The sequence below is a fragment of the Schistocerca cancellata genome, chromosome 3 (assembly GCF_023864275.1).
Source record: "Schistocerca cancellata isolate TAMUIC-IGC-003103 chromosome 3, iqSchCanc2.1, whole genome shotgun sequence".
In the NCBI taxonomy this organism is placed as follows: Eukaryota; Metazoa; Arthropoda; class Insecta; order Orthoptera; family Acrididae; genus Schistocerca; species Schistocerca cancellata.
This window is the reverse complement of record NC_064628.1, coordinates 502,970,546-502,994,831: the sequence shown is the minus strand read 5'-3', so window position 1 is coordinate 502,994,831 and position 24,286 is coordinate 502,970,546. Positions and strand designations below refer to the sequence as shown.

At 42.7% G+C, this 24,286-nt stretch overlaps 1 protein-coding gene across 3 annotated transcripts in view; it reads left to right on the top strand.

The window, feature by feature from the left end:
* The window catches only part of LOC126175278 (N-acetyl-D-glucosamine kinase), a 195,585-nt gene that overhangs the window by 66,765 nt on the left and 104,534 nt on the right, over positions 1-24,286 (top strand). The window contains exon 1 of one of the 3 annotated variants that reach the window (XM_049921935.1): positions 444-555. The exons of the other annotated variants lie outside the window; for them this stretch is intronic. The gene's annotated coding sequence lies outside the window, so the exon portion shown is untranslated. Of the gene's footprint in view, positions 1-443; positions 556-24,286 lie in introns of those variants that run through there. 3 annotated transcript variants of the gene reach the window in all.

The window sequence follows — 24,286 nt, the reverse complement described above, 5'->3', positions numbered from 1 at the left end:
ACCGTGGCCTTCTGCCTTCCATTGTATTGCTAGCCTCCATAGGCTGCTTTCACATCGGGCTGTTAGCAATATGGCGGATGTACGCACATCATACAAGATTTTAAGTTTCACTTGCATCAGTTATATACAGTTGGTGTCTACCAAATTCTACAATATGTCCTATGGGGCTACGGCCTGGCTCATTCCGCAGTCATGCTTTGTACATTTTTGACAATTATCTTTTGGGCGTACTCAGTATTATTTTGTTATGACAAAACCACCTATGTGGTTTCACTCTTAACCTCCCGAATGCTAGCACTCTGTAAATATCGATCAACTGTGCATTATGTAAACATAACCATCGTGAGTATTTCTCATTGCTTTTTGTTGAATACCTCCACTATCTAAGATTCTTTATTTCTACCATTTCATAAAATTTCGCACACTGATTTGTATTCTTGGACAGATAAACCTGAAGAGACGCCTATGATGTGAAACCGGTAGTTGCAAATAAAGCACCACCATCCATTATGCGGCTTTTGGAAACTCCTCCTCATTCTTCACTTTTTTGTTACGGTACAGTTTTTATGATAATTTAAATGGTTGTTGAGTGTTTGTTTTTATTCTTCAATACACCCTTTACAACCTCTCGGAGTTTGTCGCAACGATTCTGGATCACTCTGTATATGGTTAAACTCAGCATATCCAACGAGTCAGGAAATAAAGCTAGAAAATAGTCACAAAAGTTATCTTTATTCTTATATGGTACCAATAACATCTGATCGACAATGGACAATGAAAATTGAAAATATGTATTTAAAAAAACTCAGAACTTCGAGTCTTGTTCGATGTCAGCAAATCTAACCGATAAAAAATACCTATTGATCAATGCGTATCAATGTAGAGATTCAGAAAATAGTGAAATGTCATTCAACCATTTGCTTGCAAAGTGTATGTCATGTAAATGTATTTATTGCAATATGTTCCTGCCTTCTGTTCTTTTTACTGTCGACTGATATAATTTAAGCTTGAGCAAGTGTGTTTCGAGCGCTAAGTTTTTTGAGTTGTTTCTACTAGGCCAGGGTCCCCAACCTATGCAGCGATATGTGTCCGCGCAACGTGAATAAGTGCTTTGCGAAAAACTGTTAATAACATTTTATTTCAACGTTTTGACGATACTAATTATTTTTTAAAAAAACTTTGTTATAACTTCTGTGTTATTAATTATGGTGTAAAATTGAAGTAATCATTGAATAAAAAAGTTTTTCTCATTTTTTAAAATTAAAAAAACAAAATAAAGTGTTCCACCAAAGTACCAGGATTATCAATTTTTTCCGACACAGGAAAAGTTTCGGAACCCCTGCACTAGACGACCGTGAGAAACCTCCAAAAATATTTAAATTGTCCTGTAAAATCGACTTAACAGCCGTAGACTTACCAAGACTCTCCATGTCTCCCTAATTTAACCCTTTATTGTGTCGCCATGTCAACTGGATTGCCTTATTCGCAACATTACGAGTACGACTGCATGTTGCACACCGTAGAGTTCGAGAAGGTCCCTGGGGCGAATATTTTTTTGACCTTGACATTTCACGCTTTTTTCTCTTTTATAATGCAGAAAAATTAATTTATCTTTCGATTATTGGATTTGGTTCACCATGAAGCATAGAAGAGCAGACCTACATAATTAGTTGACCATTTTTTTCGGGGCACACTTCTGCGCCGTATAAGACAGAATTTAGCCTTTGCAACACGTCATTTGTCTCGTTCGTCTACGGAGAAAAGGTAAAATACTTAGGAGATTAAGATCAACTGCATGGGGAGTGGTTGTCCTTGCTCGTTTTGGGGATGGGTGTCGGACAGATGAGCTGTAGCCATCATTATGTGCCGCTCTTGAAGTATGAGAGAGTTGAGTGTCCTAGCAATTCACACCGAACTGTGCGTTGGATGTCTGACCAGTTCTTTTCTACAACTCGATAAGGGCTTGAAACATGTACGTTTGAAATATGATTGAAGCTACATAACTGACCGTAGTCTGCATCACAACTGTTTGGTAATGGCATGTGAACGTGTATTTTACATTGTCGCTTATTCGCTTTGCCCTGTACTGGACTTTTCTGACTGCGAGAATGTAAATTTAATTTAGCTGCGAGAATGTAAACTGCCAATAACTTTTAACGAAACCAAAACTGCCTGAGTTTACGTAACACAAAAACTGAATCCGATACAACACTATTTACTTGAAATTGGCCCTGGTAATAATAGAAAACTTGATCAATTTGAAAATAATGGTCCCTGTGCTTAAAGAATGCTATTCCTGAAACAATAAAATTTACCTTTATCTGCGCAATGGTAACGCTCTGCGCACTGCTCTCTGTTAGTACTTTAAATTGTATAGTTAGCAAAGAGCTATTGTGCAAGGCTGTTGCTTAGCACACATGTTTATTAAATCGAATATGACTGTGACAATAACTCCTTGAGAAAAATAGTTAACCAAAAATGACATGGATCTGGGAACTGGTATCGAATTGGGGTAAGTAACAGTATGGCACTAACTTTAAAACTGGTGTTTTGACTCTTTGAAAATTAATAATACTCACAATTAACACACTCAATAAAGTGATTATACATTAACAATTAGCTTTACAAAATCATTGGATGTGAGTGCTGTACATTGCCTCAATCACCACTTACGAATATGCGCATCGAATGAGTAAAAAAACGACTTTCTTTGTCTTAATTATTTCCAACTGCTGTTGAGATTTCTTTTACAATTAGCAAACATCATAGAATCTTACAAATTAAAAAATCAGGGCAGCGCCGAAACGCCCCTGCATCAAGGAAACTGCATCATTACTGGTGAAAAATGACTCAATCATATGAAACGGTGACGCGACTATAAAATCTCCAGTATTTCCCTTCGCCCTTTGTATTGGTAAACCTGTCATTTTGTAGAATCATAGACAGTCATTCCTAGAAATGCGTCAGTATTCTGAAATGAATGACAGGACTGTACCCAAGCCCCCAGCCCCCTTGCTTCCCAACTTGCTGACGTCTATGGACAAGAGAACGTGGAAGAAGTTAAAGGACAGAGCTGGTAGATCAGTTCGTCGGAAGGGGCCAACTATCAGGACCAGATCTTCGATACTTACTTCAAGCGTGGTTCTGAATTACGGCAGGTATTTTTTTCGTGTACCAGTACCCAGTGACTGATTGAGAATCTAACGTCACACATTTAAGACTTCCATTCGTGAATGGAAGAGGAAGTGGGGCAGATTATAGAGGTTTCAGAAGTACCCTTGTGCCACGCCCCTTAAGGTGACTTGTGAACTGTATATGTAAATGCCATCGTGGAATTCAGCAATTGCGGAACTCCAAGATACCATGGGGAAGCTGAGGATTAAGATTTAGTCATGTGTCGGATTAAGATTTAGTAGGCGTGAAAGATGGCGCAAGAATGCAGTTCCCGTTGAGCAAGCAGTACAAGTAGTTGTGAAGGAAACCCAGATGATATTTGGAAAGGGAATTATGCTCAGAGAGAACAAATAAAACCTTTAAGGTCGGTCAAGGACATTGTAATTCTAACACAGGCGGTAAAGGACTGGCAAGATTAGTTGCAAGGAATGGATATTTTATGAAAAGTTGTTATAAGATGAACAACAGCAGTAGAACAAGGAATGTAGTCGAATTACATGAGGTTATTCTGACGATATTAGATTAGGAACGGAGACACAGAAAGTTTTTTAAGTAAAGCTTTTTAAATAAAAGAAACATTACTTAAGTTCTTCGTCTTTGTTCTTCATGTCTTCATATTTATTCCTCAACACCGTCAATCACCCTGGCGACGAACATGTTACTCCTAACGAGAGGCCACATTGTTGATACCATCATTGTAGAAAGTTTGACTTTGTTGACGGAGGAACCCCACCTTTGCTTACACCGCTTCATCACTATCAGAGTGAAGTCTTCGAAAGTGTTCTGTAAGTTTCGGAAACAGAGGAATGTCGGAAGGGAGCAAGTCGGAACTGTACGGAGGATGATCAGTAACCGTGATTCCAAGGCGTCGGATTATTGCAGATGCCGCAGCGCTCGTGCGGAAGTAGAGGATGCTCCATATCTGGACGAACTCTTCGATTTCGAATCTCGATTATATCACTCCATTTCTCACGCCCAGACAAAGATACGTTACACACCGCCATGGTACATGTTACAATTCGGAGCCGTATAGCGGCAGAGGACTACAAATATGTAGACGTGATGAATAAAGATGTAGAATGTTAATAACGTTTGTTGTACTTAAAAAGCTTTAAAAGTTTTCACATTAAAAATTCGGAGGCTTACTTTTCAACAAGCCCTCATAACTTTCGATAACCAAAGCGGAGGGGAGATGAAGTGCAGAGTAGCAATAGAAACAGCAGTATTTATGAAAAATATAAATATAATATAACATAAAATAAATTGAAGTGTTCGGATGTCTTTTCTGAAGGTACCGTATTTGTCTTGCACGTAGTCTTGTACAGAAAATGAAAGGTGGACGATATACAGTTGATGCATGGAGGGAGTAGAACTTTTTGAAATGTAGTTCTACAGAAGAATGCTGAAGATTGGATGGGTAGGTCGGGGAGCAAATGAAGGGATGCTAAACCGAATTTGGGACGGAAAAAAAAGAAATTTATGGCACAGCTTGAAAAAAAGAAGTGAAACCGAGCGCATTGTGAGGTAGCAAGGAATCGTCAATTTGGTAATGGAGGGAAGTGTGGAGGGTGAATGTGTTAGGGGGGGACGAAGGTTTAGTTACAGTAAGCATGCTGAAATGTATGTAAGTCGCAGTAATTGTGCAGAGATAAAGAGATTTGCACGGGATAGACTACCGTGCGTAGCTGAATCAAACCAGTCTTCAGACTGAAAACCACTACGGTAATTCCGCAGAGTTGCCCGCTTTTTGTTTGCTAGCCAGTAGATTATGTAGTGGCTCGCCGCGTGAGGTGTAACGCGACACTTCGCAGAACTGAAAGGAAAAGTGCAGCGCCGTAAAAACCGGTTGGGCGGCCACAAACTGAGAGCGATAAGGCAAGCTGAGTGCGGACACGTTGTTTCACCTTGTGCAAGCTGAGTGCCGCGGAGCTGCGCGGCGGGTTCTGCGCACGCGCGCGCCCGCTTCATTGAGTGAGAGCGTGGAATGCGGCTCTAGCTGACCTGCCTGGTTACCCGGCCACCACACGACATACAGAGCGCGCGCTTCCGGCCGTGGGGCCGATAGCAAGGAGCGGCTTCACTGTGGGTCTAGGTCGCTGTCTGATCCTCCATCACACAGCCTGTTCTATGGGGTCGAAAGCTGCAGTGGTCCGATCCAGAAACTTTTTTTTTTCTGGTTCTGTCAGGAGACAGGAGATGCGCGCTTTTTGGTTTCGTTTACTGTCCAGACAATGAAAACTTTTGACTCTTTCCATAGGTTCTGGAGGCCGTCGATGCGACTAACTTTGATTGATGTAGTCATCAGTCGGAATACTCACGTGATCCAACGCTACACGCTAAGTTACGTTGTGCAAGCCCTTTACAACTGGAGCCAGTTAGGGCCATTGGAAAAAAAAGAGCCGGAGGCTGTAAAATAAAATTCGCCGAAGGGATCGTAATTCCACTGGCTGCGGAAGAAGGTGTGGCATCTACAGGGTGTTACAAAAAAGTACGGCCAGACTTTCAGAAAACATTCCTTACACACAAAGAAAGAAAATATGTTATGTGGACATGAGTCCGGAAACGCTTACTTTCTATGTTAGAGCTCATTTTATTACTTCTCTTCAAATCACATTAATCATGGAATGGAAACACACAGCAACAGAACGTACCAGCGTGACTTGAAACACTTTGTTACAGGAAATGTTCAAAATGTCCCCCGTTGGCGAGGATACATGCATCCACACTCCGTCGCATGGAATCCCTGATGCGCTGATGCAGCCCTGGAGAATGGCGTATTGTATCACAGTCGTCCACAATACGAGCACTAAGAGTCTCTACATTTGGTACCGGGGTTGCGTAGACAAGAGCTTTCAAATGCCCCCATAAATGAAAGTCAAGAGGGTTCAGGTCAGAAGAGCGTGGAGGCCATGGAATGGGTCCGCCTCTACCAATCCATCGGTCACCGAATCTGTTGTTGAGAAGCGTACGAACACTTAGACTGAAATGTGCAGGAGCTCCATCGTGCATGAACCACATGTTGTGTCGTACTTGTAAAGGCACATATTCTAGCAGCACAGGTAGAGTATACCGTATGAAATCATGATAACGTGCTCCATTGAGCATAGGTGGAAGAACATGGGGCCTAATCGAGACATCACCAACAATGCCTGCCCAAACGTTCACAGAAAATCTGTCTTGATGACGTGATTGCACAATTGCGTGCGGATTCTCGTCAGCCCACACATGTTGATTGTGAAAATTTACAATTTGATCACGTTGGAATGTAGCCTCATCCGTAAAGAGAACATTTGCACTGAAATGTGGATTGACACATTGTTGGATGAACCATTCGCAGAAGTGTACCTGTGGAGGCCAATCAGCTGCTGATAGTGCCTGCACACGCTGCACATGGTACGGAAACAACTGGGTCTCCCGTAGCACTCTCCATACAGTGATGTGGTCAACGTTACCTTGTACAGCAGCAACTTCTCTGACGCTGACATTAGGGTTATCGTCAACTGCACGAAGAATTGCCTCGTCCATTGCAGGTGTCCTCGTCGTTCTAGATCTTCCCCCGTCGCGAGTCATAGGCTGGAATGTTCCGTGCTCCTTATACAAACGTACCGCGCCACGGCTATTGCCCCGTGCTAATCCATACATCAAATGGGTATCTGCCAACTCCGCATTTGTAAACATTGCACTGACTGCAAAACCACGATCGTGATGAACACTAACCTGTTGATGTGCTTGATGCTAGTACTGTAGAGCAATGAGTCGCATGTCAACGCAAGCACCGAAGCCAACATTACCTTCCTTCAATTGGGCCAACTGGCGGTGAATCGAGGAAGTACAGTACATACTGACGAAACTAAAATGAGCTCTAACATGAAATTAATCGTTTCCGGACACATGTCCACATAACATCTTTTCTTTATTTGCGTGTGAGGAATGTTTCCTGAAAGTTTGGCCGTACCTTTTTTGTAACACACTGTGTAAGAGATATGAGGTTGCAAACTGGTTGCTGGAGGAACATGGGCGCACACCCAAATGCGAAACAGCAAGCACGTGCACGCGTCGCAGTTCACTGCATTGTCGTGTTGAAAACAGTGAAATGGAGGCAAAGGGATGTAGTGCACTTCCTGGCGCGGAAGGAGTGTGCGAAACGGCGATTCATACCGCATTACCAATACCATTGCCGGCTGGGCTGGCCGAGCGGTTCTAGGCGCTACAGTCTGGAACCGCGCGACCACTACGGTCGCAGGTTCGAATCCTACCTCGGGCATGGATGTGTGTGATGTCCTTAGGTTAGTTAGGTCTAAGTAGGTCTAAGTTCTAGGGGACTGATGACCTCAGAAGTTAAGTCCCATGGTGTTCAGAGCCATTTGAACCATTTTTGAACCAATACCATTGTCCAACAGGTGGACACTGCACTGTGACGGAAAAACATTTTCGTAGTCGCTAACGTATGCGCTCATAGTTCACGATTAGCACTGCTTGTGCTGTCTTGCGAGAAAGGGATCCTAGCAGCGGCCAGCAGCTCTTGCACTGCATGTAGGAAAGAGGATTTTAGTAGCGAACGATGCTTCACAAAACATAGCGTGAAACTGATTAAAAAACCTGTCGGCCATTAATTCATAATCTGAAAATACTGAGTTTAGGAACTTCTAGCACCTGTATAATTTTGAGCCTTCCTCCACAGCTCTTTTTCTGAAAATAGCACCGTTGAAAGAGCGCTGTCAACTCATCCATGAGTTTCAATTATCACTTCGAAGAAATAAAGTTACCTTTTTTTGCCGATACGTGTCTGCAAGCCCCATAAATAGAGGGTGATTCAAAACGAAAGATTTCAATTGTTTGTTACAGGCAAACTATAAAAGACAGAAACACATTGCGCGTGTCACTGGACAGAGGAAGGTTCAAAGCTCTGACACAGTTGCGCTGTTGTTCCTTTGCAGAAACATGGCGACTACACCCATAGAGTAAATATCTACTATATGACTACACCACAAGAGAAGTGATCTTGCGTCTCGGAATTTGCGCAAAGTCAATACATTGTTCAAGTGCAATGTACGGTTCGCCATCGGTTCAGCAAGAAACCATCATTGCACAAGCAGATTTATGACTGGCATGAAAAATTCTTGGAAGTTGGTTGCAGATGCAAAGGAAAGAGCACTGTTCGGCCGCGCACGTCTGATGAAAATGTCGAGCGTACCGGAGATGGATTAACACGGGGGCCTCGGGAAGTCCACAAGACAGGCAGGTAAAGAACTTCAATTTCGCCAAACAACGGTGCGGCGTGTTCTGAAACGACGCCTGCATATAAGCATTATAAGTTGCAGTTACGGCAGCAATTGCGTCCCGGCGACCATAACAGAAAGTACGAATTTTGCATTTCGATTCTCCAGGATATAGCAGAGGACACTTTATGAACAACTCATGTTTTCGGACGAATCGACACCTTGAGGTGTGGTGTTATCTTAACACCACCACCTCACAACGGTGGAGTGGAAGAGGTGGGCAACGAGAATTTGTTTCTTGTTTTTGGCCTCTCAGGTCGCCACAGATCACACCTTGCGATTTTTTCTGTGGGGGGTATATAGAAGACAGAGTGTCTGTCCCACCTATGGCTGCTACTCTTCAGGATCTAAGAAATCGAATTGTTGAAGCTGTAAATTCAATAAACAGGGGCCTGCGGATTCATGTGTGGAATGAAATGTACTTCAAATGGTTCAAATAGCTCTGAGCACTATGGGACTTAACATTTGAGGTCATCAGTCCCCTAGACTTATAACTACTTAAACCTAACTAACCTAAGGACATCACACACATCCATGTCCGAAGCAGGATTCGAACCTGCGACCGTAGCAGCAGCGCGGTTCCGGACTGAAGCGCCTAAAACCGCTCGGCCACAGCGGCCGGCAAATGTACTTCGTTTCGATGTATCTGGAGCAACACATGGTGCTCATGTTGAGTGTATCCTCGCGCCACAGTACCGTAGCACGCCGCTACAGCGGCCAAAACAAAATGACGCAGCATGTTTGCGAGGTGGAGCATCGTGCAGTTATTCGTTTTCTGCAACTGAATGGGGAAAACGCTGCAGCCATCCATGCTGAGTTGGTGCAAGACTACGGCAACAACGTAAAATGATGTAGTAGTTTTGTGGCGCAGGCCTTCCAGTGTGGTCAAACATGACTGGATGACCACAAACGAAGTGGCCGAGCATGTCAGTGTGAAGAACTAGTAATCGAAAGAAAAATGTAGGCCCTGATGCTCCAAGACAAGCGCATATCAATCAAGACGATGGTAGAAAAAATTAATACAGGTCATGGATCAGTTTTTATCATTTTGCACGATATTTTGAACAGGGCATCGGTCATTGCAGCAAGAGGTACGTTGCAACGCTGTTAGGTGAATCCAGGTGACGTAATTACCCACCCAATCGCCACGGACGTGTGCTGACTGTATCACTGTGGCCAGAGGCAAAGGGACTCACCACCGCCAAAAAAGGCGTACATCCAACCATCATAGGGTATGCTGAGTGTTCTCTGGAACTGCCACACTCTAAAAGGTCTAACAACCCAGTCCGTGGTTCATGATCCACAGTCCCATTTTCAGGTCGCCTATTTAACAACTTCCGGGGGGGGGGGGGAGGACAGATTTGATGTTTCAATATTCCATATCATCACTGACCGAATTTAAAAATTTAAAATGCTATCATAATCTACTCTGTAAGAGGTATAATCATATGTTAAGGTTCTACACAGTAAGATAGGTATTTCAGTAAGAAACTGTGTAAAAGCTATGAGGCAATGTAACTTAGCTGCGTTAAAATTACCAGATTATATGACCCAGTATTTGACAGTGAGGGACTTTCAACAAACTTTAAATGTAATTTCAAACCTTTCCTAAGCTTTAGCTCGCTTATATGCTCGTCATTTAGATATACTCTAAGAAAGAAAGAAAAAAAACTGTGCAATATGAAGGAAGGAAGTAGCCGAATGGGACGGAAATAGCTAAATGTGATGTACATGTTAAGTCGAACAGATGATTAAAATTTCAGAAAAACTGTATGATTTTTTCAAGAGAAAGACCTTTAGAAATTGAGCGAGTCAATAACACGCTGGTCCCACTCTGACCCGTACACAAGCAATTATTCAGCTCGTCACTGATTAATAGGTTTATTGGGTGTCCTCCTGAGGGATGTTGTGCTAAATTCTGTCCAATTGCCGCTTTAGTACCTCAAAATACCGCGCTGATAGTAGGACCCCACCCATAATGCACCAAACGTTATCGACTATGGAGAGATCCGGCGGCCTCGCTGTCGAAGTTAAAGTTTGGCAAACACGAAGACGAGCAGCAGAAACTTTCGCCGTGCGCGGTCGGGCATTATCTTGCCGAAATGTAAGCCCAGGATGGCTTGCCCTGAAGAGCAACAGAACGGGGCGCAGAATGTGGTCGACATAGCGCTGTGCTTTAAGGGTACCGCGGATGACCACCAAAGGGGTGCTGTTATGAAAAGAAATGACACCCCAGTCCATCGCTCCTTCACTCCCGGTATTGCTGGCGACAGTCTGGTTGGTACTTCACTGCTGTCCGGGGGGTCTCCACACCCGTCTTCGGTAATTGTCGTTGCTCAGTTCAAAGCGGGAATCATCACTGAAGATAATTCTACTCCAGTCAATAAGATTCCAGGCCAAAGACGTGTCTGGATGTCTGTATACGCTCCGGACAGCGGCGGGATACCAACCTGACTGTTGGCTGCCATACGGCCCGACAGCCAGGAATGATGATCTGGGGTGTCATTTCTTTTCTTAGCAGGACCCCTGTAGTTGTCACCCGCGGCATCCTTACGGCACACTGGTACATCGACGACGTCCTAACGCTCCGTTTTGTTGCCCTTCCTGGCAAGCTAGCCTGGGCTTACGTTTCAGTAAGTTAATGCTCGCCGGCACACGTCCGACCATCCTTATTTCGGTTTTCCGTGTTTTCCCTAAATCGCTTCAGGCACATGCCGGGATGGTTCCTTTGAAAGGGCACGGCCGACTTCCTTCCCCATCCTTCCCTAATCCGATGGGACCGATGACCTCGCTTTTTGGTCCCCTCCCCCAAATCAAGCAACCAACCACACACGTCGAGTGTGTTCGTGCTTGGCAAACCCTACCTTGGTCAGCCAGGTCGCCGGGTCTCTCCCTAATTGAGAACGTTTGGTGCATTTTGGGGCAGGAACCTCAAACTCCCAGGATTCTGATGATCAAATGTGCCGACTGGACAAAATTTGGCACAATGTTCCTCATGAGGACATCCAAACTTTATCAATCAATGCCAACCCGAATAAGTGCTTGCACAAGGGCCAGAGATGGACCGACACCTTACTGACGTGCTCAGTTTGTGAAGCTTTTCTTCTTGAATAAATCACCCAGTTTTTCTGTAATTGTAATCATTTATTAGTCAGTATATGTTCATAATATCAACCGATTTCCGTCCTATTCTGATAATTCCTTCGTGGTGAAACGTTTTTTTTCCTTAGAATGTATTTAACACATTAGCTCACTCGTAAAGTAACCAGACGTTTGAAGCCATTGTATACATAAGAGTTTGTTTCTTTAAAAAATCGGGGCTTTAGTGGTGTGTCGCTAACAATTATGCTCGTAAGGGCCAAACCAGGACAAGAGTATACAACCGAAATCTCCTGGCGAGGTTGTTGATGGCTGTCAGGACGATAAAGTGGAGATAGACTGCGCCGTTACGGTTTGGACCCACTAGTGCGGTGCTACAGTACTGTGATAAGGAGTTTGTGTGTTCCTGCACTGTTTATGTAAGTGTACCTGCAAAAAAATAAAAAAAAGTAAAATAAAAAAGAAATTAGTTATGGAATTTCGTTTTACGTGGTTATAATTACGATTTTATGACTAGCCCTCGTACTTGCGAAGGTTGAGTAATTCTAACCTTTTGCAGAAGCCTACCCAGAATTTTTCTCCGTCAGGCATGCCGTATTTATTTCAGGACAGCCACTTGGGTTAACCAGTCCGATGTAGAAACAGCCAAGATCCACTTTCTGTTTAATTCATGATTGGTTTGTGGTCACCTCAGCCCGTTTTCAAATCATCCACACAGACAAATGAAGATTTTCCGATGTATCATAGAAACCATGTCATATAAAAAAAAGGAACACCGTCCAAAAAGGCCTTTAGAAGGCCCTCATCGTTCGCCCGTAGGCGATACCGGATGCGAATTCGAAGAGGCATTTGGTCAGCACACCGCTCTCCCGGCCGTTGTCAGTTTTCGTGACCGGTCCCGCTACCTCTCAGTCAAGAAGTTCCATAATTGGTCTGACAAGGGCTGAGTGGACCCCGCATGCCAACAGCACTCGGCAGAACCGGACGGTGGCCCATCCAAGTGATAGCCAAGCCCGATATTAGCTCACTTGTAAAGTAACCAGAAGTTTGAAGCCATTGTACACATGAGAGTTCTTTCTTTAAAAAATCGGGGATTTACTGGTGTGTTGCTCGTAATCGATCTGACTTGAAACGATGTTACCACTGTGGCAAGGCCGCTGGCCAAGATTACTCATATAGGTATAACAAAAACAAGTTTAACCAGGAACAGTGACAGAACAAAAATAGAACTGTTACTGTTCATGGATAAACTTGATTTTGTTATACCTATATGTGTAATCTTGATTTGGTTTATACTATATTTCGGAAAATACTGTTTTGTCTGTCTGAATGATGTGAAAATGGATTCAGGTAGCCCTAAACTAGTTATCACTTAAATAAAAAACTGAATCGTACAGCTTTGGCTGTTTCTATATCGGTAGTGGAAGATTTGGCTGGTTAATTTCGATAACGAATGAGACTGTAGTCTGCTAAATAATCGCGTGACACCCCTTTTTTTTAAAAAAAAAAAGTCAAAACACAGTTAAAGTCGGCATCCAGACTTTTAAGATGTACTGTACTGTTATCACTGCACATGTGCCACTTGGTTCCACTCTGGCATGAAGTCTTACACTAAATCTGATATGAGAAGTCGTCCAATGTATTACTACACCCTACAGTTTCATCAGTTTGAAGTTAACTGTGTCACAGCCAAAGATGTAATTACAAACACAATCATGACGCAGAAAGCTACAGCTTCATACAAAATCCTGAGAAGTTCAAATGCCACAAACTGACATAAAGTGTCAGAGAGTACGTAAAACTCATCACTCTTCTGAGTATATCTTACAGAATGTCTTATGTTACTGGGAACTAGTTTAAACAACAATTGTTCTTGTCGGCCAACAACGTCAGAACGTTTATCACAGGCAGAGGTCACTGCTGATTGTTTTAGTTTGGTGCATAAGTTCGTCGCGTTTTTCCATAAGTTTAATAAACACAACAGGTACACATAACAGAGATTTTAGTCATAAGTAATATATTCTCCTTCACTATTTACAATAGTCTGCCAACACTGAAGTAACTTTCCGATTCCGCGACTGTAGAAATCACGTTGTTTTGAGGTAAACAACTCGTCGAGTCTTGTTTGTGGGGCATTCTCAACCGAAAAGGAAGTTCCTTGAAGTTGTGCGATATAGAGCGAAAAAGATGAAAATCTGAGGGCGCAAGATCAGGTGAATAAGGTGGAAGCCTAATGACTTTCAAACCCAACTCCTGCATAGTGATTTTTGTCAGTTTAGCAGAATGTGGCGCGGGGGGAAGGGGAGGGGTGTGTCGTTACGGGTAGTAGCGTCATTTCACGCAGCCTTCATAAATATCAGCAGTGGTGGTTACACTTCGGGGAAGGAATTCGTACTACACCACATCATCGCTGTTCAAGTAAATGCATAACATTATCTTTTATGGACGCGCAAAGGGGTTTGCTCGGGGATTGGCTGCTTTGCTTGGACTCAATCATTCGTTTCATTCATTCCAAGTCAACTGTAGCGATACAGAATAGGAATGGTCGATGCTGTTCACGAGCCAACTGACGATGAGCAAGCAGACATGCACATTTGGACACCCGCTGGTTTTGTGATTTTGGCTTAGAGCACGCAGTACTCATACATCCGATTTCTCAAACCTCCCCATTGCAAATGTCGCACGATGGTGGAATGGTCTCATTTGCCAGTTATCGAGTAACTGATGTGGAACATTGTGCGTTAATGCATTTAAACTATCTTCATCAAACCCCGAAGGTCTTCCTGAATGTGGGGAGTCACTAATGTTAAAACGATCCTCCTTAAAACGAGAAATCCATTTTCTTGCCGTGCTCTGACCAATGGCATTATCCCCACACATGGCGCAAAATTTCCGGCTGCCTCAGTTGCTGTCACCCATCTGCTGTACTCAGACGGAATAATATGTCGGAAATGTTCCGCTGTCTACACTTGGCACTGCAAAATGACAACATGTAAACTCAAATAGCAACTGTGAACTACAAATAAAAAACGACAATCGATAAATAAGCGTACAGCAAGCGTAATACCAAAATGCAAAACAAAACCACTACAATATAATGCACTAACCTAATAGAATAAACGCGTAAGTGTGCGCAGCTAGAAACAGTTTTTGCCAGTAATGCTAATCATCGTGATAACTCCCTTGTACGGAACTACTCGTAAATGATACTTAGTAACTCTTATTAGACGTACAGAAACTGTGAAGAATTTTTCTTTGCAGATAGTTCAATTTTGGATATGCAAGTTGGAAACAATGCTCGAATGTTACACTAGCTTCATGTCATCAACACTCACCCTTCATTCCGTTGCAACTTTGTACTGACTGTAGCGTACCTGAAATCAGCCCGTGATGAAGGTGCTACGCTGTGCGACAATGCCTTTCGAATTTGTATTCTCTTGATAGATTCCGCCAAGAAAATTTAAATAAATAATGGAATTTAAACAAAGTTACATCTTACTTTACAATAAATGAGTCTGCTACTGAATAACAGTTACTTAATCGTCCAGTTTCTGTTGTTGTCCTAAGTGACAAACAGCATTAGTGTGACATGCAAGTAAGGTCCTTCGACATTCGTCCATCTTGGCGCTATCCCAGACACTGTTGTCAACCGACCTGTACATAACCCTGTCGACCCTTCGGTCGTCCTCTGTGAGATTACGGTAGGCTTTCGATTCCGCCACAGGACACAGCGGTCGTTAGTGCGTTGACCCCAAAGCATGTTGAAAGCGGCGAGCTAGTGTAGGAGCTCTGTGAATTTTCCGACAGAAACGTAATTCAGCGTGTTACTATTCAGTACACTGGGCACCGGCGTCCACAAGAGGTGATCACCTACCACCCCCATCCCATAGAATCTGGAGCAAAGACTTTCTATTCATTACAGAATCATCGCACACCTCTAGAAGTGAGTGACACTCATCAATTCTCTGCGGTATAATAGTTTTTTGTGTCTTCTATAAAATTTTGTTCTTATGGTATGACAGGTTTTGAAACTGGCTAATGCATTTATATAAAAAATGGCAATTTTGGAATATTTTCGCCCCCCCCCCTCCACGGATAAATTTCTGCGCAAACCCATGATACTAGGTGATCACCAATAACTTGCACCCTTTTATTTGGTGAACAGTTCAAGATATCGAAACGCGGCTTTCGGAAAATGATACCTGGCAGAAATACACGTAGTTTTGTTCTACGGGTAATACCCTTAGCTCTTCTATCGCGCAAGATACTGAAGCAAGGATGTTTTCTTTAATGGAACGGTATAATTTTAACAGCATTCGGAGCTGTTGAAAACTTGAGGACTGTGATATAAGACTTCGTAATGTTGGCGTTGAAACTTTTCGTAAAGATATCCGAGAAATGTGCTAACATTGAAAGACAAGGCGGCCGAAATTGATTGTTGCGATCTAAAAACCTTCAGGTACGGCTCTCACGCTAATTTCTGCTGTTTTGTCGAGCCTTTCGTCTGTTTACTTGTTTCCACGGAAACTGTTCAGCTAAACACGAGGACGTACACACGTTTGAAATATAGTGATATAAGCCGCTTCTGGTATAGTATAATGGGCAGTCACATGAAAACGAGAAAGATGGAAAAATGTAAGTAAACTGTTTTTTATTGCAAAAGAAATCGCCACAGGCCCAACTGTTAATACATTTATACCCGAAAATGTATTCGCAGTTGCGATTACGGACAACCATAAGGTATATAATGGTATGACGACAGCGAAAAGCTGTTCCAGACCGGAACTCGAATCGATATTTCCCGCTCATCGCGAGCGGTCGCAGTACCATTAGACTATCCGAGCATGATTGCCGTGTATAATGAATGTACGAGTACGGGTTGTAGACACATGGTTGATGACATATGAGAGTTCGGACCAGGCCTTGAGTCGTGCTCGGATAGCCTATTAGTTAGGGGATCGCTCACGATAAGCGCGATGTCCGGGTTCATGTCCCGGTCCGGCAAAGATTATCATTTTCATAATTCTGCTGGGCTGCTGGGTGTCCATATTTGGAACTGCGAATACGTTTTCGTGTAGTTTGTAACGGCTGTAGTCGCTCAGTGCCTGTTCCTTCGAACATGCATGCATGTCCGAAAGAACAATGCATAATAATTCGGAATAACACAGGCATTGCAATGTCGTCTTTAATACATTTATTACGAGACTGTCACTGCCTTCATGGAAAATATTTGTGATTGTACTCAGGCGCCACCTCTTCATCCAAAGCAAATCGATGGCCACAAATGTCTTTCTTTTGGGCTCCAAAAATATGTAAATCGCATGGGGAGAGATCAGGACCGTAAAGAGGATATGTAAGGGCTTCCCAGCGAAACTTCACGATATAGCCATAAAACTGACACGCCAGCTCCTGGAAAGTTATGATGACCTTTCTCTTTGACTGCAAGGGCCCGCTGCTCATTGACTTTCTGGTACACGGCGCTACAACGGTGCGTGGACACTGCAAGAATTGAAGTGCGCCATCATCTCCAAACGCCCATGAATGTTGACGGACGGTATTATACTGTTGCACGATAATACCCGACCACATGTTACCGTGGTTGTTTCGACAACTCTGCAGAAGTTTCGCTGGGAATCCCTAACACATCATCCATACAGTCTCGATGTCTCTCCATAGTATTTAGAAATTTTTGGCGTCCTGAAGGAAGACGTTAATGGCCGTCGATTGGCCTGGGACGATGAGGTGCACGCTTCGGTAGAATCGTGGTTCCGTAGGCAGCAGCATACATTTTTCCTTGAGCGGATTAACCGTCTTATCTTTCAGTATTAATAGCTATGACGATTACTAAAATTAGAAGGAAGGTCAGCATTGGCCGTAATTATAATGATTTATTAACAGCAATTATGCTACTAATAAATCATCAAAATCCTTCTAATTTTATTTATTATATGGTCGTTGTGCACACAGCAGTCTATGGAGTCGTCAATCAATATGACCATTACGTTTGAAATAATACTTTTTTCCATCTGTCTCTTTTCCATTTGACTGCATTTTTAAATTCCATTTACAACAATCGTAGCTGACCTTGTATCTATAATATATAAAGATGGCTAAGAGGAAATAAACGGGAATGCGGCCTTCCTCGGTAAACTTCGTTGACGAAATCTTCCTGGATTATGACGAGACTCGGCTGATAACCCGAGAAGATTTCACGAGAGAGGAAATAGGTTTTATCTTAGTAGCGTAGGCCTATCTGCCTGCGGCATATAACGACAGAGCCTGTCATAAGAGGCCCACTTGCCTTGCCTCCAACTTTAGCAAGTATCTCTGATATTTTTCCGAACCGTATCACGCCACCGCGCTATGTCACTGTGCTGTACCCCTCTTTATTAGAGTTTTAGAACGCCGTTAAAAGAAGTATATCGCTCAATTTAAGAAATTTAAGAAATCGTATGTGCTTCAACAGCTCGGTTGATATAATAGTTGCGAGTACTACTCGTGTTGCACTGGTGGCCCCACCTCCCGTGACATGACGCGACCTATTCCGCACTGCATAGGGTATCCGGATATTTTTGATCCCTTAACGTATGTCCGTAATCTGTTTGTATTTCTCAAGAAACAACTGCCATCCGCATCGAAGTTGTCAAAGAAAACTCACGATCTGGAGCTCCATCCCACAGAAATGCGCATGTTACGATGGCCGGGAGGAGTAGCAGTAAAGGGTAAAGTATGCAATTAATTAATAAAAGGTAGTTTAAACTCGTCCTCATAGCAACAGAATTGCGTGTCTCTTTCCCTAGTATAATTTGCCGAAAACCTCGTTTCGATATCTTTAACCATTCATAAAAGAAGAGTTGCAGCTCTTATGTGACTCACCCCTTGTATTCATTTACTTGAAAACAAAAGTATCAACAAGAGCGGGGGCAGCCTTTCGAATGACATAGTACGTCTGATGCGGCACACATGACCAGTGGAGTTGCTTATGTGCGCTTGGATGCAAGCATAACCGCGTCGTAGCTGGTCCAGTCGAATAAAACTTCTCTTACCAAACTCGTCTTCTGTCAAAGTTTCATCTGTGGAATATGTACCGGTTCCTCTCTCACTCCCCTTCTCTCTCGCCGCTCCCCACTGCCACTCTTCCTCTTTCAAAGAACTGAAAGTATCAAAGGAAAGCAGATTTCTGAGACCTTCAACGATCACCTTTACATGTCTATATTTTGAAACTAGAGAATTTTTCCCTCGGTGCTGAAGAGATGGGCTCTGTGCTTGGCGTAATGTACACACGATTTCATTTTGGGATTTTAAGAAAAGAAAAAGTTATCTTGAGGCACACGAAGCAGCCCAAAGCACAGCATATTTCCGCATCCACTAGCACGTAAAACGTTTTGCCTGCGCTCATTGTTCTTATTCTTCAAAAAGGCAGTGCACTTGATTTGATATCGTCTCTTGAAAACTCACACTCACTTACTTCCTAGGTACTGTGTAATTTTTACAGTGTCCGAAACGTTTAGGATCAAAATTATACCGGGTATTTAAAAAATCTTCCGTATTTTGAGAGGTATTAACATGGACTGGTAAAAGAATAAAATGTCCAATAAACGTGGGCTATAAAATGCGTACCGTATGAGCTATGAGCACCTGTTCGTCTTCATTGCTGTAAAATACTGTACGTGTCGTCTACTGCAAGATCTTTGCTATTACGAACGACCTACAGAATGCAATAAAGAAATGAGGACACATTATTATTGCCACTGATACAGCATGTAATAAACATCTGTCGGTGTCGTTACTGTAAACACTAATCACGGTTCCGGGTGAGTTCTGCGCGTACATAAATTCTAATAAAACCAGTTTGTGTTTTGGTAAGTTTGTGACATGCTTTTACATTGTTGTTTCAGCTTTGCACTTACCAGCATAATGGAAGGCCATTTTCCACACGGGATGTAGCAGACATAACTTCTGTTATGGTCTGGCAAATGAAAGCAAGCAGGTAGCAATGGAAACTCTTTTGTTGTTTCACTGTAAGAGAATGTTTTCTCGTTTGTTTACTGCATTCTGTAGGTATTCGTAAATGCAAAGAGTTTGAAGCGAAAGATATGTATTACGCAGTAGCGAAGACGAACAACTGCTCATAGCTCTTAAGGTATGCATTTTAGAGCCAATTTTTATTGGATATTTTTTTTCTTGGTTTGGTCCATACTACCACCTCTGAAAATATGGAATGTTTCCTTAACACAGTGTAGAAGCAGAAGAGGAGCCTTCACTGAAAAGTGAGATAAGGAACCAGCGATCGGAGAGATATATTTCGGATAATACGAGGTCTTACGTGAACAATCGTGTAGCATGTCTTTCCAAATTGTCAGATTTGTGCATTAATATTAGTAACACTACTTTGGAAAACAATATCCACTCGCCTGTTACGTGCGACGGTGAATTTTTTATATGAAGGGATTATGGAAAATAGAAGGCTGTCATTAATATTCGACCAGCCACTGTTTTCCATAATTTTCGGTATAAACTGACACGGAAAAGCTCCGGACCAGTAGAGATACAGCTGTTAGAAAAAATGCAATTCACCAGTTTTTAGAAATAATTAATTTGTTAGCGTCTAAAAGAATCACTGTAAAATACTAATTAACAGTTTTTGGAGATAATTAATTAGGACGCGTCTATAAGATCTTAAATATTTTGGCACGTAAAAGCATAACAAAAGTTCCCTTGTACAAACGCCCATTGGGTGTGGTATGATACGGCCTGTTACTCCCAGTTTACTTCTCTGTTTTTGTTCCGTCCTGCTGCATGGTCTACAAGATCCCAATGAGACGCAAGGGGACTAACACAACGTTCGAACAGCGACTAATAGTCACCTTTCACCATGCAAAAATATCGCAGTCACAGAGACGTTCCTAGTTTGCTGCATATACCCACAAGTAAGGTCGGGGTACTATAAGACAATGCGAAGAGAAGAATCACATATATCATAGTATCTGTCATTCAAAAAGGGCAGCCAAGGAAGCTAAACGAAAGACAAAGGAGATTAAACATAAATATTATGCATAATCCTCCACTAAGCGCACCCAAAATTACGATTCCAGTTGCTGCAAGAATGTGGTACGCAAATATGTGAAGCAGCTGTCGAAAGGATTGTCAGGAGATGGATATAACCGAAGGGGGCAAAGTAAATAAATGAACGGAAGCAGAAGTCTACAGTTAGCAAGGAAGCACGCTGACGAAGGGTCAGAGTGGTACAACGATAGTAGGAATCTGTTTACATTCTGACGAATTTTTTTGAACAGGAGTACATAAAATTGCTGTTTCGGTGTACATTCTAATTTTTCCAAGATAATTATGTGAAGCACACACCATTCCTTGTAAAAGAATGGCTTCTTTATAAGTGTCCTAAAGTTGTTCTTTAACCCCAAAAGAATTTCTGAAACGAATTCGTTAGAAGCGTTAAGAGGACTACAGATCTAATCGAAAGAAGATCTGTAAAAGTAGTTGAAGGAAAGATTGGAACTAATTCGGTGGAGTAAATCGCAAAAATCGCTGGTAACATACAAGGGCGGTTATAAATCAGTAGAGTACTGAGGTCCATTAGTATTTCTGTGTTCAAAAGCAATTATCTGTGACCGAATATAAAAAACGCTATCGTGTTAAGCTATGAAATATTATTAAAGAAAATCATTGCCTTTTATTATGTTACTTAAAAAATTCTATACCATAGTTGCAGTGGTGTCTGGTGAATATACATTCTGGGTATTCACAAAATTTTAGATTCAGATAAATTTGAGTGTGTGCTGTATAACAGTTATGGTTATCAACAAATTTATATAACTACAGGCACTCCCCCCGTCGGAGGTTCGAGGAGGAGGAGGAGGAGATTACTGTTGAACGTCCCGTCGACAACGGGGTCATTAGAGACGGAGCACAAGCTCGGATTGGGGAAGGATGCGGAAGGAAATCGGCCGTGCCCTTTCTAAGGAACCATCCCGGCATTTGCCTGAAGCGATTTAGGGAAATCACGGAAAACCTAAATCAGGATGGCCGGACGCGGGATTGAACCGTCGTCCTCCCGAATGCGAGTCCAGTGTGCTAACCACTGCGCCACCTCGCTCGGTTCGGAGGTTCGAGTCCTCCCTCGGGCATGGGTGTGTGTGTTGTCCTTAGCGTAAGTTAGTTTAAGTTAGATTAAAGTAGTGCATAAGCTTAGGGACCGATGACCTCAGCAGTTTGGTGCCATAAGACCTTACCACAAATTACCAATTACAGCCACTGCCAATAATAATAACAGTAATAATAATGATATCCATAACTTAGCCGACAAAAGAAAGAATTGGTTTTGTGGAATTTTGTTGTTTTGTACATAACTAAGAACATGTTAGGGCAATAACGAAATAATGTGTAAGTTTTCGCAACTCTTCATTTCGCATTTTTGTGTAAGTGGGAGTTTTCGTGCTTTTTCTTTTTTCTGGGTAAACGTACAAAATCCCTAACAGATGTGTTAGTTCACAGTTTTACTTCTGGGCTAAAAATCAGATATTCTTACGCTGCATCCACACAAGAGCTTGTGCTAACTGCACACTTCCTTGTTATATGGTCGCTTGTAGTCATGCTTATTTGATTCACTCTCTCATTCAAAGGATCAGTTCTCGGAGGCCCTAGTTCCTTTGCGGCTAACTTTTCCTGGTAATATATTTTTCTGTTCCCAGAATGACATTTCCACTGTGCAGCGGAGTGTGGCCTAATATGAAACTTCCTGGCAGATTAAAGCTGTGTGTCGGACCGAGACTCGAACTCGAGATCTTTGCCTTTAGCGGGCAAGTGCTCTACCGACTGAACTACTCAAGCTTGACTTACGACCCGTCCTCAAAGCTCTACCTTTTCTGTTATCATTGAAAATAGATTCGACATAGTTCATGTTTACACTGCACACGAAAGCCACTCTCGCACAGTATATACTCCAAACACAAAGTACCGTTTGTGGAAATGCTTAAACTCAAGGAGTAATGTGTATCAATATGTTCACTTCACTGGAATAGAAATAAGGCGCTGAGAACCATAAGGGGCCCAAATCACAGCGCCGTCGATCCCGCATTTAAGTGAATATCGGAGAAACCAGTGACACAGCTTTTTGTGAATGTTCATACACACAATGTGGATCTACGGTACAGATAAAAGATCAACAGATTTTAGAAGCATAAATAAATGATACAGTCTCACAATCGACGGCGATTTGCTTTGGGCCGTATGATTCTCGACGTCTCAGATGGATTACTGTATGATACAATTCGTAATTTAATATACAGTAAGTCATTCAGAAATCCACAAAATAGGTTTACTGTCAGTACAACTTTAACATATACTGGCGTCCGATCTAATTTTACTATATAGTGTGTGAATTAGCGTATCTGAGGAGTGTGCTATCATCTAGGATTTATGCAGAGCGAATGGGGATAAAAGTTTGCTGGAGTGTGGTACCACCTGGTGGCACTGGCATAAACGTCTAGTTGAGTGGCACATCGTGACTCTTGCACGTTGTTAATCAAATCCGTATGTATTTGGCCCGTCAAGTTGCGCACGCGCAAAAGCTCCTTATTAAAACGTGCACAACTGGAGGTGTGCTCGCGACACTGATGACAAGTTTCACGGAGTCTAAAGGAGCTGTAGCGCGGTAGATTTAAGTGCCGTATCTTTCAGATTGTAGCGTCCGTGTTACGTTAGCTTTTTTTGTTATTTAGTAGCTGATTATGCAACGGAATGAAGATACTATTTGTAAACTTTTGCCTAAAGTGTGATGATGTCGCACTCCCCGAAATCTTGGTTGAGGTGACAAATCGATGTGTAGAATAACCCGAGATCTAGGTTACTTCTAATCGCTAAATGACGCAGACTTGGTTGGTTGCTTGATTCGGATGCTGGGGACCAAACAGGGAGATCATCGGTCCCATCGGATTATGGAAGCATGAGGAAGCAAGTAGGCCGTGGCCCTTCAAAGGAACCATCCCGGCATTTGCCGGAAGTGATTTAGGCAACTCATGGAAATCTTGTATCACGATGGCAGGACGAGGGTTTGAACTGTCGTCCTCCCGAATGCGAGTCCGGTGTGCTAACCACTGCGCCACCTCGCTCGGTGACGCAGCCTTCCTCAGTATGGAAACCACGAGCGATACCTGCGTGAAAATACAACACACTTAGCAAAATACATGGAAAAGTAAAGATGGAGGGCCACTAACCAGCTGTGGATAGTTAATGTCTGATGATGACATTAAATTTTAAATGAAATGCAATAATTTCGGTATCAGTCAGTACAGATAATCTCAAATCGCGCTTATTTCCAGGTGTATTGTTTCCAAACAGAGAAGCTTTCCAGTCAGGAGAAACTTACACTTTGTCTTTATGACACTACCAATCTGGAATCCGCTATACACCACGAAGCCTATTAAACGAAAAGAAAACTGATAAGGTTTTTGTGAAACGTATTCCTTATCTGACCTACAGATGCCGTCCGGGCACAGTTTTCGCCCATTCAATGCGCCCACGTAGCCAACAGGTCTTCAGACTGGAAGTATAGTTTCTATTTTTGGATTAGTTTCGAAAGCGGCTGCTTCACAAGACGGTAAACTTGGCAGTACGTAACGTTAGCGCTCAGCCTGCGGCGTAGCTCGTGCCAGCCCACTTTCACAGCTTCGCTCAACGGTCAATTGGCGGCGGAAGTGGAGTGGAGTGGATTTGGG